Source organism: Spermophilus citellus (genome assembly GCF_964194105.1).
Source record: "Spermophilus citellus genome assembly, chromosome: 2".
Classification (NCBI taxonomy): domain Eukaryota; kingdom Metazoa; phylum Chordata; class Mammalia; order Rodentia; family Sciuridae; genus Spermophilus; species Spermophilus citellus.
In genome coordinates, this window is record NC_138183.1 from 35,246,505 (window position 1) to 35,264,133 (window position 17,629).

Consider the following 17,629-nt stretch of genomic DNA (forward strand, 5'->3'; position numbering starts at 1 on the left):
GGCTTACAGGTGATCCGCTTCCCCAAGATGACAGCGGTGAAAGGCTGCCCAACTCTGAAACGGATGCTCCACCACGACCCTCATCCTGGTTCAAATCCCTTCCTTCCCAGCCCCTGCCACGTCCATGGTCACCCACACACCATCCGTGGTTGGGACGTCACGGCCACAGGACTGTTTCCCTGCCCACCAGCTCTAACTCATCTGTGATTCAGGCCCATGAAGTCAGCCCTTCAGCCCCCATTGCCAGCCACAGGAATGAGGATAAATGTGGCTGTCAGTGGCTTCCTGCCTCTTTGTTTTTTAATTTACTTAGAGTTGAGCAGCAGAGATGGCAGGAGAGGAAGCAGATGGCTCAGTGTGACAGATGGGATCCTATCCAGTGACACGGGACAAGGTGAGGAGAAAATGTGATCAAGAGAAAGCACAGGCTCCGTGTGACAGTGCGCAGCATGAGCTCCTGGGCCAGGACCTCCTGTTCTGTCAGCTCCCAGCCTCCAGGACTCTGGGGGCTGGGCCCCACACCTTCCCCTACCAGTGGTGGCGCTAGAGAGCAACTACAAGCCGCCAATCACAAGGCCTGGTCTAGAACTCCAGACCATCTTTGGAAAGGGCAGCTCCCAGTCCCCCTCTGCCAACCTGAAGAAGGAGCAGAGGGAGGGAGGGAGGGAACCAGGAGAGGAGTCTTACTTCCTAGTACTCTCCCCTGACCATGCCCTGGAAAGAAACAGTACCGTTGACAGTCACTGCGGCGTTCAAAGCAGAGAGGAGCCAGGAGACGAAAGATCCATTTATTCTCTAAGGTGGCCTGAATCCTGAATTAGGGAGCAGAGACTGGACCAGGATTCAGAACCCAGCAGAATAATGAGAATTTGAAGTTCCCCAGGGCGTCCAGGACAGCGGGTGAGGAAAGGAAAAGAAATGGGGATTGGAAGCCTTGAGTCTGCCCTGCAAGCTTTACTGTATTTGTGGAAGTCTGTTTATGTGGAAAAATATGGAAAAGAGGTGCATTTTCTATCTTATTAACAGTGTAGGAAAGAAACAACCCCCCAACCCCCATGAGATGAAAAGGTGGCCCAGGAATGCAACTAACTCAGAGCCAAAGGCGACCATGGGAGAAGTCCTCTGCTAATACACAGAAATCTTGGAGCACCAGGTTTTTTCTCAGAATGGAAATAGGGTTTGAGTCAGTCTTATCATTAAAGGCTGGAGGACAATATCATTATAAAAGCCATTTTGTAGGAAACAGAAAGGTGGAGAAGAGGCATCTGTCTTCTCCGGGAACATCCTACTTCAAGTGTGTGGGGGGGGAGGAGAAGGAAGAGGAGCAGGTGCAGGACCAGCCCATGTTCCAGCCCTTCCTGTCCACCACAGGTACCATCTTTGCTGTAGCCTTGGAGCTAGGAGACGCCTAATACTCCTATGTTATGGATAAGGAAAGAAACAGAGATGAAGTGGCTTTTCCCAGGTAACCCACTGTGGAAGAGGAGGATCCAGAATTCAACCTCAGTTCTACCCAACCCTAAAAGCCAGCTGTTCCTTCTCCCATGAAACCAGGTTCCACGTGGACAGGCTGAGCTGAAAGGTAGGGTGAGGTCTTTGTCCTCCCTGACTAGTTTTCCTTACCTGCCCCAGGTGAGCTACATGCCACTCTTGCCTTTCCTAGAGACCCCAGGACTGAGCTCCTGGAGATGAAACAGGCGCTGCACACCTGAACCAGCAGCTGAGCCTTCTGACACAAGGCCCTAGAGGTGGGAGTGTGGAAAGGTGCCTGATGTGCCCAGGGCCCTTGTTACAGAGGAGATAGAAAGAGGGACCAACCTACCAGCAGAGATGAGGGACCAACAGGTGGGTAGGGACCCTCTCAAACCCTATGGGTTCCTGGAGCAATGAGGTCTTCTGTATCTACTTGTTAAAGTTTCTAAAGCCAGGCTTGGAATCAGACCAGGGGAGTCATTGCCACCCCCAGGCCTGAAGGGGCCAAGGGAAGAAATGCCAAAGACATCATACCAAAGCCAAGTGAACAGGAAGAAACACCCTGACTTCTCCCTCCTGTGCCCCCTGATCTCCTGGGCTGCTTCCCACGGGCTGAACCTAACCTGATGTCCAACAGCAAATGCCGCGAGCCATCCGTGGACTGTGTGTGTGGACACTTTCGGCATCGCAGCCTAGCGAATCGGAACATCTGGTGTCTGGGAACCTCCAGTGGACATTTCCTCTGTGTGAGACTGCCCAGAGACATCGTGAAGTCCTATTCCGCTCTGCCATGTCCCATGCAGCACCTGAGCTGGCTGTCACCTGCCAAGATGCCAATCAACCTGCTGCCTGAAAGACATCGGAAGCAAGATCCACCCTTGAAACCTTATCCCTGCCTTTGATGTACCCCCTTAAATAAACCACTGGAGCCACCTTCTTTGTCTCGCTCCAGCTCTTGGCTGGACTGGATCTATCAAAGGCTCCATTTTTGAAAATATATTTCTGACTCTTCGTCTTTGGTTCTTCACTAATTATTCTAGACTTTAATTTCTTGGGTGGCTTACACCCTCCTCAGCAGGAAGAAGAACCCCCCAACGAGACGCTGGTCATCACCCCATAAGAAAAAGGCCCAGATGGCACTGTCCACACAGGTCAGCCCCTGAGGCTCAGAGCAGGGCAGACAGCCCTGTATGGGATGACAAACGGAGAAGAGACGGCCAATCCTGCACTGTGACCATCAGACTCTTCCAGCACACCCCTCCTGGTTAGGGCTTGATACATCCACTGTTAGTCCCAGGTGATAGATTGGAAATAAGAACCCTATAGTTAGGGACAGGTGGACCTTCTTCACTGCTTTCATGAAGTCACTGCTCTCCACGTTGACCTTGAACCTGTCAGCCCCACTTGTCTCAGACCACAATGGGAAGATGGTGGTGCCGACTGGACTTGACATCTATCTCACCCCTCCAGCGTTAGCAAGGTCCGTGAAGTGTTGGGGGTCGCAGGGGTAATACCAAAGAGTGCCCTGACGCTAAGCCCTCCCTTCCAGACAGGGACATGCAGCGTTCCTTACGGACTCAGAATACTCAGAATACACAGTTAACATCAAGAGCTGCTGTCATGGATTTTTTTTACTGTACACTGAAAATCACACAAGACTCCAATTAGACACAGATCTTCTCCCTTCCCACTGAGCTTTTCTCCTCTCCCTTTAGTCCTACCCGGATCTGGGTCTAGCCACCAGAATTCAAAATCATTCTCAGAGACAGAAACTAATTTGAAACCTCAAAGCCACTGGAAGAGGCACAGATGGTCTGCGAAGCAATGCTCACAGTGACGTTGACAGAGGGGGTTGGGTGTGAAGGAGAGGCCTGACTGTCACCCTGCAGGAGACAATGCAGCAGAGATTTGTTGGACTTCAATAGATTAGCAAAACCACATAGTTAACATCAGCCAGAGCTTGTCTGTCCTCAGCCCGGGCAAACCCAGCAAATCATTGCAGTTTGGATATCTCTGATTTGCGTGCCCTCGTCTCCTGGTCAATAATGTACAACTTACTTGCTCTCTGCCAAATCTCTGAAATTCTTCTCATCTTTCAAGTCCTCTCTTCTTCATCCATTCATTCACTTATCCCACTGATATTTTTGAAACCTGCTTTCTGCCAAGGCACTTGAGCTACCGCAGTAGCCAAGACAGACTTAACCCCAGCCTTCAGAATCTTTCTCACAGTCTCTTCCATCTCTGACCCCTCCCTGAGCACCCATCTCCAATGACCCCATCCCACTTGACCTTCAATGACCGTCACATCAGTCTGTGTCTAATCCTCCCCACCAGAAAACAGTTCCTGAAAGACAAGCTGTGCCTTTCTCCAAATGGACCAACACGGCGCCAAATACACATTAGAGCAGAATCCAGTAACGATCTTTCAAATAGATGAGGCCGATCAATCGCTTAACCTCAGCCTCTTCTTCTGTATAATGGGAAACATTATCTCAGGGTTTTCTAAGTTGAATTTTTTTTAAGTTGATGGATGTGAAAGCACTTTACAAATTACAAAGCTCTAAGCCCCCACAAGCCTTTATTCACCATGACTGCAAAGGCAGTTAACCAAAGAGAGACTCAGTCCAGCTCTCCAGATAACGGGTTGCAGAGTGAATCTCAGCAGAACCTGGGAGACAAAAGCTGGTTGCTGAAGAACCCCATGCCCCACCCTTCATCCTGAATCCCTGCCCCCATCCCTCCCTGCAGCTAAAAGGCGGGTCAATTACCATTGGCTCATTTGCAATCATTACAGTTGTTGTCTCCAGTTTTTCTGCTGATTGCTAGGATTAAGAAGCCCCTAATCAGTGAAAGGGGCGCAGGGTCTCAATAGCTTTTGTCTGCAACCCCATCCAGTCCCCACCCCTTGCCTGGAAGCTGGGGGAAGGAGTGTCAGGAACAGGGTGCAGGTGCCTTCTGCTCTCACTATCCAGCAGCTTTATGGAAACTCCCAGGTTTTCCTGGGTCGACCTGAGATGGAGGGGCTGGGAAGGTAATCCCATTTCAGGAAGGGACCCCTGGACATTTTCATTAGGTTGATGCACACTGTCCATATTTCATCCTCACCCAGGCAGGCTTTCTCACTCTTTTGACACGAAAACAGACAGGTGGGGCCCTTTTGATTTCGGCTGCCTGGTTTCTTCCCCAGGGAAGCTGCTTCCTCTGGCTTGCATGATAATTGAATTTCACGGATGGAATCTTCCACATACTTCTCAATTAGGGATGTGTACAGGCAGCGAGATTTTTTTCAGGTGTTGATCTATGATTGTCACTCTCTTTTTACCTTTAAATTAATCTCCTTAATTTCTGCCAGCTCTAAATCCGGCTTTGCTAAATAGCATTATTCCGACTTAAATGGTCTAATCTGTTTGTCGTAAACTGGGTACAGCTGAAAATCGTGTATGCGGGAGACTTCCTCATTAATCACAGCTGACAAGAAGTCAGAAATCAAGAAGCAAAATTGTCTCCGAAGGCAAAGAGGGGAAAGAGAAGGGAAAGTAGGTACCTAGGTGTGATGACCAAAGTAGGAAGGCAAGAGGAGGGGGTGGCAATCCCGTCATCTCTGGCCCTGTGGCCCCGGAGTCCCTGCCCTCTTACGTTTCTACCTCTCTTTAAAATTAATTAATTAATTAATTAAGTCAGGCACGGGAATGCACATCTGTAATCCCAACAGCTCAGGAGGCTGAGGCAGGAAGATTCCAAGTTCAAAGCCAGCCTCAGCAATTCAGTGAGGCACTAAGCAATACAGCAAGACCCTGTCTCAAAATAAAACAAAAAGGGCTGGCAATGTGACTCAGTGGTTAAGTGCCCCTGGGTTCATTTCCTGGTGCATATAGAAAGTTACAGAGTTGTTATTAATTTTTTTTTTTTTTTTTTTGGTACTGGGGATTGAACCCAGGGATGCTTAACCACTGTGTCCCCAGGCCTTTTTATAATTTATTTTGAGACAGAGTCTTACTAAATTACTTAGGACCTCACTGAATTGCTGATCCTGGCTTTCAAATCACGATCATCCTGCCTCTAACTTCAACTTCTGAGTAGCTGGGATTACAGGCGTGGGCCACCACACCCAGTTACTGTTATCGACTCTTAAGAATAGTAACAGAAGCCAGGCCTGGTAGTAAATCCCTGTAATCTCAGCTATCAGGAGTCTGGGACAGGAGGATTGCAAGCCGCAGGCCAACCTCAGCAACTTAGACTCAAACCTTAAAAAGGAATAAAATTTTTAAAGGCCTGAGGGTGTGGCTAAGTAGTAGAGGGGTTCTGGGTTCAATCCCAAATACCAGATAAATAAAACAAAAACAAACACTAAGAGAACCCACAGTCTCATTCACTTCTTCTCTACATTTCCCAAAGTGAGGGAGGCAAGATGATCTAGGTGGGAAAGGACCACAGAATTTAATAACACAGCAACTCAGTGTCCCTTTCAAGTCCCACCCTTCTAAGCAGCTCAAGGAGAGGAGCTGAGCTTAGCTTGGTACCAACACATCATCTCCCAGGGTAACGGGGGAGGAGCAGCACACACACACACACACACACACACACACACGAAGCCCAGAGTCAGGCAGCAGACCAATTCAGAATCCAGTTCCAACTTGGTGATGTGTGATTTCTCTGTCCATTTAAGATGAAGACCGTGTATTAAGGAGCTGATTTTAAAGACTATTGAGTAATGTGGCTTTGGAAAAAAATAATTTTTGCATTTTCTAGGAAAACATCTCTTTAGTGCAGGCACCAGGAAGACTGGTGGGCAGCAGGCTGGGTCCTTCACCTCCCTCCTAGCCCCTCCAGTTCCTGCGCGCCCAGCCACCTTTCATCCCTGCACCTTCCCCAGCCTCGACCTTGGCGCTGATCTTGAGGCCGTCCCTCAGCCCACTCACATCCAGTGTCTTCATCACTGCGCTCAGTAGTTTTTAGCCATAGTGGTTTGCTTGGCCTGAGCGATTCCTAGATTTTCAGACTTCCATTGTGGAAAGAGGACAGTCCCAGGTGAAGAGAGACAAGTTGGTGATCCTACTAGTGCGCGTGCCCACGCCTGAAGTCCCTCTATGCTCCAGCTTCAGCACCTCCGCCAAGCCGCCGCTGCCACAGGTGAAACCCCACCCCACCCCACCCCACCATCTCCTCTTCCCTGGTGCCTTCCAGACTCCGGTCAGCCTAGCAGTGCCTCCCTGCTCCCCTCAAGCTCTCTCCACTCCGCCTGAGTCCCCTCTGCACCCCTCCCTCCCGGGAGGGTTTGCTCCCTGCAGAACCTGCCACCTGACCCTCTCTGATTTCATTCCCTTCCTCCTAATCTGTCTCCAGCACCTGGGATAGGGTCTGACACCTACCACCTAGGCTGGCACAATCCTTCCTCAGGGAAGTCACAGTGTAGGAGAAGTGATCAGACAGTGGCCACTAGTGTGTTGGCTGCTATGTGGGAATCTGCTCAGAGAGCTCTGGGGACTTAAGATGAATTGCATTTCCGAGGGGAACCCCACCTGATCATGATCTTTTAATCTCTTGTTGATTCAATCTGCATTCGGAAAATTGATGATAGAGTTGTTGGACTTTTATCAACACCTTAAAACTTTTGGGAGAAATTTGTGTTGAACTGGTACTCTATTTTTCTGAAATTCTTTGTATAGTTTATCAGTTTCTTTTATTAATAAAATTTTATTAAAATTTATTAATTTTATTAATTCAGTTTCTTTTATTAATAAGGGTTATTTGGCTTAACTATTTCTCCTTGAGTACATTTTGGTTATTTGTGTCCTTCAGGGAATATATTCGGTTTATCTAAGTTGTTGATTTTATTGCTAGAAAGCTCATGATATTCCTGTATTAACCTTCTGTTAACTGGAGAATCTGCAGTGATGTCACCTCTTATTCCTGATACTAGAAATTCACATTTTCTCTCTTTTTCCCTGATCAGTCTTAGAAGAGATTTATCATTCTTCTGATCTTATCAAAGAACCAGTTTTTGGTTTTATTTTTCTACATTCCATTTTATGGATTTTCACTTTGCTCTTTATTTCCTTTCTTCGACTTATTTGGGTTCCATTTGCTTTCTCTTTTCTAGTTTCTGGGTGAGAGTTGAAGCCATTGATTGAGACCTTTTGTTTTTTCTAATACAGTTATTTTGTACCATGCGTTTCCCCAAAAGCACTGCTTTAGTGACATCCCCAAAAGATCTGGACTTCTTATTTTCATTTTCTTCTCTTCAAAATGTATTCTAACCTCATTTTTCGTTTTGCAGATTACTTAGTAGTGTGTTACTTAGTTTTCAAACATATAAGGATTTTAGAGATTTTTGCTGTTCTTGATTATAACTTGATTCCATTGCAATTTGAGAAGATACTTTGTATGAATTGAATGATTTTAAATGTATGGTGACTTGTTTTATGGCCCAGAACATGGTCCATTTTGATAGGTGTGCCTGTGCACTTGAAGAGAATGTGTATTTTAGTTGGGTAGAGTATTCTAAAAACTGTCAGTTGAGGGACTGGGGTTGTGGCTCAGTGGTAGAGCACTTGCCTAGCACATGTGAGGCCTTGGGTTTGATCCTCAGCACCACATTAAAAATAAATAGATAAATAAAATAAAGGTATTGTGTCCATCTACAACTAAAAGAAATATTTTTTAAAAAAAACGCCACTTGAGTCAAGTTGCCTGACAGTGTCATTTGGGTCTTCTGTGTTCTCACTGATATTTTCTTCTCATTCTATCAGTTTTTGAGAGAGAGATGTTGAAACCCTTAAAACAGTTATGGAGTTTTCTATTTCTCATTTTGATTTAGTCAGTTTTTTGCTTCATGTATTTTCAAGAAAGCTTGATTATTAAGTACATAAATATCTTGACTAATTGGCCCCTTTTATCACAAGAAGTAACCTTTATCTCTGAAAATATTCTTTGCTTCTGATTATGCTTTATTTAGTTTATATTTAATTTGGTAAATTTATTATTTATTTATCTATTTATTTACTTATTGCAGTACTGGGGATTGAACCCAGGGTGCCCTACCACTGAGCCATCTCCCCAGCCCTTTTGAAAAAAAAAAAATTTTTTTTTTTTTTTTGAGACAGGGTCTTCCTAAGTGGCTATAGCCTTGCTAAGATGTTGAGGCTGGCCTCGAGCTTGTGATCCTTCTGCCTCAACCCCCCAAGTCACTTAGATTTTAGATGGGCACCACTGTATCTGGCTACTTTACTAATTTTAATATACCCACCTCCTGCTCTTCTCCTGCTCTGCTTCTTCTTCTCCTTCTTTTTCTTCCTCTTCTTCTTCCTCCCCTCCTTCTCCTCATTTTTATTCTTGTTCTTCTTCTTCTCCTTCTCTAGTTTTGAGACAGGATCTCACTAAGTTGCCCAAGCTGACCTTGAACTTGCCATCCTCCTGCCTCAGTCTCCTGAGTAGCTGGAATTCCAGACCTGCACCTTGCCGCTATGCCCAGCTTACTCCATTTTTCTTTTGACTAGGAATTAGCATAAAGTATTTACTCCCCCCCCCCCCATCCATTCACTTTTACTCTATTTGTGTCTTTATATTTAAAGTGCATTTCTTTTTCAGCATTGCTGAAAAAACTTTGATGCTTGCTTTTTTATGCAATCTGGCATTCTGCCTTTTAATAGGATCATTTAGATTTTACATTTAATGTGCTTGTTGATATGGTGAGATTTAAATCTATCATCTAGCTATTTGTTTCCCTTTTCTCTACCTGCCTTCCTCTGATTAACTAAATGTTTTCTGATTCCATTTATCGCCTTGTTGATTTATAAGCTATAATTCTTTGTTTTATTGTTTTAGTAGATGCTTTGGGTTTTAGTAGTTGCTTTGGGGTTTATAGAATACATCTTTAATTGATCACAGTCTACCTTCAAAAAAAAAAATATATATATATATTCCTTCATCTCTTTATGTATAGGATAAGAAACTTACAATGGTGTATTTCCTCACTCCTAATATTTGTGCAATTGTTGCACTTTTACACGTGTTTACATCCATATCATGCTGTAATTATTTTATATTAACAGTAAGTTATCTTTAAGAGAATTTTAAGTAACTTGAAAAAAATCTTGTATATTTACCATGCAGTTATCATTCTAGTACTTCATTGCTTCCTGTGGATTCATAATATCTGATATTTTTATTCTGTCTGATTTCTTTAGCACTTCTTTTAGTGTGAGTGTGTTAATTTTGAATTTCCTCAGTTTTCATATGTCTGAAAGTCCTTATTTTATCCTTTTTTTTTTTTTTTTTTTTTTTTTTTTTTTTTTTTTTTGGTACTAGAGATTGAACCCAGGTCCCAGGCATACTAGGTAAGTGCTCTGCCAGTGAGCTACATCCCCAGTCCTTGTTTTTGAATGATAGTTTTGATTGCGATGACATTCAACATTTGACAGGCTTTTTTATCTTTAAGTGCATCAAAGATTTTGCTCCACTATCTCCTCACTTGCACTATTTCTGATGAGAAATCTGCTGCCATCTCATCTCTGTTCCTTTGGCAAAATGTCTTTTCTCTTGCTGGTTTTTAAGTTTTTCTTTACTGTTGAGCAATTAGATTGCAATATGTCTTGATATCATCTTCTTTATGTTTCTTGTTCTTGGGGTTCATTGAGGTTTTTGTTGTTGTTTCTTTTAGGGGGGAACATTGGGGATTGAACACAGGGGTGTCTACTACTGAGCTACATCCCCAGTCCTTTATATTTTTTATCTTGAGACAGAATCTCACTAAGTTTCTCACGTTGACCTTGAACTTGTGATCCTCCCACCTCAGCCTCCTGAGTTGCTGGGATTACAGTTATGTGTCACCATGCCCAGCAAACTTCTTAACTCTGTAGATTTATACTCATGATTAAGAGTAGCTGAGAAAAATCCTCTAAGATATTGTCTTTTAAAATTTACTGACACTTATTTATAGCCCAGCTGATAGTCTATTCCAGTGACCATTCATGGGCACTTGAGCAAAATAAATGTTCTACAGTCATTGGTGTCAAAGTACTTGATTTTGTTGTTCAGAATTGTTCAGATCTTTAATATTCTTACTATTCTTGTTCTAATAATTCTAACAGTGTAAAAATTATGTTTTTCCCACTTAGTTTTGTCAGTTCTTGCTTCATGTATTTTGAAGTTCTCTTATTGCACACATTTGCTTTGATCATTGTTCTGTCCTCCTGATGAATTAGGCCCACTTTCCATTATGAAGTGTGCTTCTGTATCTCTGATAAACCTCTTGTCTTGGAGTCTGTGTTATCTGATGTTCGTATAACCACTCTAGCTCTCATGGTTAGTGTTTTTGCATAATACATCTCTATCCTTTTCTTCCAACCTATCTGCATCTTTGTATTTAAAGTATGTCTTACAGACAATGGGTAGGTAATTAGCTCTTGTTCTTGTTCTTTTTCTTTCTTTCTTTTTTTTTCTTTCTTTTCTTTTTTTTTTTTTTTTTGGTACCAGAGATTGAACCCAGGGGTGCTTAACCACTGAGCAATATCCCCAGAACTTTTTATTTTTTATTTAGAGCCAGGGTCTTGCTAAGTTGCTCAGGGCCTTGCTAAGTTGCTGAGTCTTGCTGAGTCTTGCTAAGTCTTGCTAAGTTGCTGAGGCTGGATTTGAACTCTTGATCCTCCTGCCTCAGCGTCCAGAGCCATAGTTCTTGTTCTTTTAACCAATCTAAGAATTTCTGTCCTTTTATTGAAAGGGTCAGAGTTCATTTACATTTAATATTACTTTTTTATGATCCCCTTTAGGGCAGCCATTTTTTAATTTACTTTCTATTTGTCCTACCTGATTTCTTTTTCTCTGTTCCTCTTTTTGTATTCTTTGGGGTTATTTTATTAAGATTTCATTTTAATTACTTTTTCCCCTGTTTTTAACATTTTATTATGAAAAGTTTCAAACGTACCCCCCAAAAAATTGGGAAAAGTTTTACAGTTAATATAATAACCACTCTAACATTTTCTAGACCTACAGAAAAGGCCTCAATGTACCCACTTCCTTACTGGGTGCCTTATCTGTTGATTGAAGCAGGGTAGAGGCAAAAGCATTACTGCATTCATAGAAATGTAATTCCCAGAACCTGAGAAGTCAGAGTTCCACCTTTACATAGTTATCAGACCTTCACTGTCAGAGGGAGTAGAACAATCTGGACTGTGTCCAAAAGGGGTATCCAGGATAAGGCAGTAACTGGATGCTGTTTCCCTATGAGGAAAGAACTGGCTACCCTGGACCCAGAGGCCAGAGGAGGTTAGGAAGAAGCATTTACAAGCCCAGCCTTTCAGCCTCAGGACCAGCTGTCTGTGGGAGAGTTCAAAAGCCAGGGCTAGATGGGAGCTCCGGGGAAACAAATATAGTTTCAATAATGGGAAAAACTAACAGGGAAAAGTGCACAACACTAGAGACTTCCTCTGGAGGCAGTGACCTCCCCATCACAGGAAGTATGCAAGCATTCACTCATTCAACAAGAATTTCTTGAGCTTTTAAGGACTAGATACTGCAGGTAGAGTGAACAAAACAAACAGGGGTTCTTACCCTCCCCGGGGGAAGTAAATATTAAATAATCCCATAAATAAATAACTACCCGTGGTGATTCATGCAGGAGATTTGCTCTGGCAGGAATTGGAGAAGAAGAATAAATGTCTTCTAACTCTGGGACTAAACAGCATAGAATCACAGGAAACTAATGTATGACTTCTTTTACTACAGTATTATCATTACTATTTGTTCTATTATTCATTCACTTTCACATTTTCTGGGCATCCACCTAGGGGAACAGAGATGCAGAAGATGGGACACTGTCCTCCCAGTGAAGGGACATTCAGTTAGCTGTCAGCCATCCTCTGCGAAGGATGGGAAGTGAGTGTAATTAGAAGCCAGGAGCCCAGGGAGCGTGGCCTGCCTAGGAAGCAGGAGGGGAAGTCCTCTGGTGTCGACTCCCCTCACACTCCCCTTCAGATCTGCAGGGAACTTGACAAGTACACTGCCGCCGTCCCCTCCCCTCTCCAGCCCCCTTCCCACCTCCTGGTCCCACCCCTTTCCCTCTCGGGTGGTAGTTTAGCTCAGCTGGGTCTCTTAGCCAATTAACACTCTTTGCATCTGAAAAGCTCAAATCAGCTCCTCAGAGGTGTGAGAGATCAGAGTAATTAAGGTCTCTTTCTAATGCAAATCCAAACCAGAAATGTAATGTTTTTCTCCTTGGGAAATTTGGGCCCCCGAGTTTGACAGGGGTTGGGGGAAATTCAGCACTGGGAAAGGCAGTGAGAGGTTTGAGAACAAGCATTGGACACTCTCCAGAAATCTATGATTCTATTAAGTCGAATGGAAGTGTTGTTCTTTAAAGGAAATTCCATGATAGTCTTTAAAGGTAAATCAAACTCCAAATCTCCGCTAGTTTCTGATGTCTTCACCATAAAATCCAAAGATCTGTCCACTGTCTCAAAGCCCAAAACAATCTGATCCCTTCTTCCCCTCCCCCCACACCTCATCTCAGTCCCTTTACGAAGTGCTTGTCACACTTTGTAATTATTTTATTTACAGGCTGGCCTCCCCACATCATTAAGTAAATACATCTCATTGCTGTTCACCCTAGAGCACAATATATAAAGTTGTCCAAGTGAAAAACAGCTCCGCTGCAAATCAGCGCATGCAATTTGGAAAGTGCCTTAGAGCCTTTCCTGATAGGGCTCATATTCAAAACCAACCTTGTTTTTCCTTAAACACCAACTTTCCCTTCTCTACCCTACAGGTCTCAAGGCTGGTGACATAGGAGGCAGCGGTCACAGACCTCTTGCTATATCCAGGTTCAGGCCTTCTGCAGAAAGACTAACGACTCTACTCATCCACCTCGCCAGTTCTTTCCATATTTGGCCAACTTCTTAAGTTAAACACTCTAAATATTCCCTCCCCATGCCATAAAAATCCCTCTGGCCATGGGAACAAATGGGCAGAAGCAACATTTTATTTAACAAGGTTGTTGGTCTCCCCTTTTCCTGCCATCACTGTTGGAATGCATGCTTTGAGAAAGTCGGGACTCTATCTGAGTAGTGCCTGGCACTTGATGGATGTTCCAGAAATGGAAATGTTTTGATTAAATGCACTTTCTGAAACTACCTGTGTATAAGCATGCTGAGGGCACTATGGCTACAAAGGGATACAGACCCAGGCTCAGCCTTTGAGACCCTCTGAATCAAGGACTCATTTGTTCACTAAGCACCTGAGTCTCCCTGACAGTGGAGTCTGACCAAAAGTTCAACTAAGCAAATTCCATTATATGGATTTAGGGGAAAGGAAGCAAAATGACCATCTTTCCATGATGAGTGATGCCAGTTGGCTTGATTACACCCCAAAATGGACACCAAGTGGGAGATATAAATCGGGATGACACCAGACAGAGGGAAAAGGCGGTGCAGACACAATGGCAAGAAGCCACATGCTAGGGAAGAATGCACTGAAAGAAGAAAGTGACCGTGCGAGGAACAGCCACTGCTTATTGAGCTCTAATTATGTGCTGAGTGAGCACTGTGTTAAGTGCTTTGTTTACATTACTAAAGTTAGTCCTCATAACAACCTGCATATAGAAATACTCTTATTATCAAGACAGTGAATGATAGCTGGGTTGCAGAGAACCTGCAGCACCATTTTAAAGAGACTTTACCTTCGCCGTGGGATGCTGGGGTGGGAGTATGTTGTGGTTTGGACATGAGGTGTTCCCAAAGATCCTGTGTGCATGCAGGAAGGTTTGGAGCTGAAGTGATTGGATTGTGAGAGCTGTCACCTGACCAGTCTGTTCTAGTTGGAATGAAGATGGCAGTAACCATAGACAGGTGGGGCAGAGCTGGAGAAGGCAGGTCACTGGAAGGGTGCATCCTCCCTGCAGTCATTTCTCTTCTCTCTCTCTCTCTCTCTCTCTCTCTCTCTCTCTCTCTGCACCTCCCTCCCTTCAGGTCACCATGAAGTGAGCAGTACTATTTTGCTATGTCCTCTGCCATGATGTTCTCCCTCACCTTAGGCCCAAAGCAATGGACTCAAGTCAACCATGAACTAAACCTCTGTGAGCCAAAATAACTTTTTTTTTTCCTTTAAGTTATTCTTATCAGGAATTTTGGTCACAGTGATGACAAGCTGATAAGACAGTGTGGCAAGAGGTATTCAAATGATGTTGGACATAGTCAGAATTGGGTCCTAGACTTGGGGTACAGAAGGAAGGGAATCTTTACAAAGACCTCCCTTCTGCTGCCCCAGAATTTGAACTTACCCTCAAATACATAAAACCTGGTGTCTTTGCAGGAGGTTTGGGTGTGGGTGGCCCAGCCAGGTCTGGTGACCAGGGAAGGCCCTGAGAAGCTGACAAGCCAGCAGATGGTATGGAGATGGATTCCAGATTGAGCTGGAAATCCCCTCACTGTGTAGAGGAGATGGAGGCTCAGGGATGAGAAGGGACCCATCCAGGGTCAGGGAGTATGTGAGGCAGCAGCAAATGGAAGCATTGGAGAGTTCCAGTAGCAAGCTTTCTCTTTGTTTTCTCCAATTCAGCGTGATCTCAAATGACTCTGAGGTTGGAGATTCCCCTCCTCCTCCCCTCCTCCTCCCTCTCCTCCTCTTCCTCCTCTTTCTTCCCTCTCCCCCTGCCCCTCCCCCCTCCCACCCAGCCCAGCAGGTCCTTGGTGAGAAGACAGTGAATACCGAAATCTAGAAAGGTAATTTTATTGGTCTCACAAAGGGCCACAGGGCAGAGACAGAAGGACAGCAACCACTTCTCTGGAAGATGCTATTTGTCTTAATGATCATGGTCTCTATGCTCTTCGAAGGGAAATAAAAACAAGAACTGTTTCTCAGCTCCCCAAGCCCTTTCCCTCCTCATTTGAACCACAAGCACTTGTCCTCCCAAGTCACAGAAGAGGAACCTGCAAAGTCCTTCTGGAATCCCCGCTTTCCCTTGCCAGGGAGGGGGCCTGGCCACAACTCGGACTGCCTCCCTGAGCTTCTTCCTCACTCAGCCGCCAACCTACAGAGGGGACACGGGTCCTACCTTTGTAAGCACCCAGGCCAACAAAGTGCCCCAGGGTTTTTTTTTTTTTACAATGTTCAGATATTTTCACGACCTTCTCTTAATAAAATCCTTTGAAAGTGAACTCGAAACAATGCCGAAGGAGGCCTTCCGGATCCAGATGCTCACTCTGGGAGAATCACAAAGAATTGAAGGCATTAGTATTCAACTGCAGTGTCACAGAAGAGATGCCTCCCAAGAAGGATCTGAGGAATTCCTGGAGAGAAGAAGGGGGACCTCGACTCAGGAGGAGTGAGATCTCAAGAGAGAGACATGTCTTGGGGGTTCCCAGCTCTTCCTTAATGAAAACTTGGTGAGGGGTGGGTATAGGGAGGCATGCAGGAATGACATCAGTCTGGTGACCTCAACACAGGCGCTGGTGGCCCTGTCAATCTCTGGATCCTGAGGCTGACGTGATCTTAATTATCTGATCCAGAGATAGTGCTGGAAAGTCCCCTAAACTGTGGGTTCCTCAATATATCGTATCTTTTCTTGCTTAATTGATTTATTGGGGGGTTTAATTAATAGTACACAGGTAAATATTACAGATTTCCTAGGAGTTTGGGAGTAACAAGCCTGGAAGGGAGATAGGCTTAGGGAGTGACAGGTCTGGAAAAGTGTTGGAACTTGTGAGTTAGAATCCTATTTTCTTATCCTTTCTTTGTGTCTCCTTTCTACCCATTTTTTTTTTTTTTTTACTTCTGCCTCAGTGTAATGCCTCTGTGTCATGGTGCTGTGGTTTGGATAAGTGTCCCCCAAAGGTCCATCTGTTAAAAGCTTGGTCCCCAGGATGGTGCTACTGGGAGGTGGTGGAACCTTTAGGAAGCAGGGCATTATGGGAAATCTAGGTCATCGGGGGCATGCCCCTGAAGGGCTGCCCTGTTGGTCTGTCCTCTCTCCTTTTTTGCTTCCTGGCTCATAATGTGAGAAGTTTGCCTTGCCATGTGCTCCTACCATGATGTGTCACCCTTGCCAGAGGCCTAAAACAGGAGCTGCCCACTCTAGAACCTCTAGAACAATGAGCCAAAATAAACCTTTTCTTTTTATAAGGTGATTGTCTCCTGTATTTTGTTATAGTGAGGGAAAACTAGCTAATAAGATGGGAAGTTTTAAATCATTATTCATGAATAATTTTAGCAACATGGGATAAAATACTATTAAGAAGTAAAGCTTCATGCACAACTATATATACATGCCTAGAAACAGCATGGAAGGAAAATGGCTAATTGTTAGCGTGGTTCTTCTGTTTGTGGGATAGTGAATCTGTGTATCTTCTCTTTTCTGAATCTTCAGAAATTTATTCTTCTGGCAACTATTTATGGCAGGCAGTACCCAACCTTGGGAATCCCTTGGTAAACTGTTAAACCCATTCTCTGTCCTTTCGATCCTATGGTCTTAGATGTGTATGTGTGTGTGTGTGTGTGTGTGTGTGTTGAAGGGGGGGGGGTGATAGACAGTAACTAGACAATCACAGGTCCATGGCCTAAAAGCCTGCAGTAGCTAATATGGAGAGGCATTAGGGTTTCATCGCAGGAAAGCAGAAATGCATGTTGGTTTTATAATTGAGGAAAGTCACCATTTAAAAGACCTAACCCACCATGATACAGATGTCTAAATAGTTTTAAAGAGCTCCCTAGCCACAGAGGCAGCTGGTGAGGGAGAGGCCTCTTGTAGAGAGAGACCCCAGCAAGCCCTTCCCCTCTCTGTGCAGTGGGGACTGAAATGGACAGCTTAGCATCTCTGCTTCCATGTTCCAATAACATTGGTGCAAGTATTGCTCCAGGGAGTTTCTTCCAGCCAGAAAGCAGAGGGATTTGCCTCCCAGTGGGGGCCAAGATGCACACAGCAGTATTAGGGCCATTTCCTACCACCCAAGGTTTCCCTTGGCTGCTGGTCACCCCCGCCCACCCCAATGCCTGTGTCTCTTAGGAGGCGGGCAGCCAATGAAAAGATGGTTTGGAGGAGGCAGCTACAGCAGCTGCAGGGCTCTGAGGGTCCAGGCCACCCTCACCCTGCCCAACCATCAGAGCAGCTAGCCATTCAGGATGGTCTGGCTTTGTGATGGGACACTGCCCTGCATCTCTTCCTGATGGG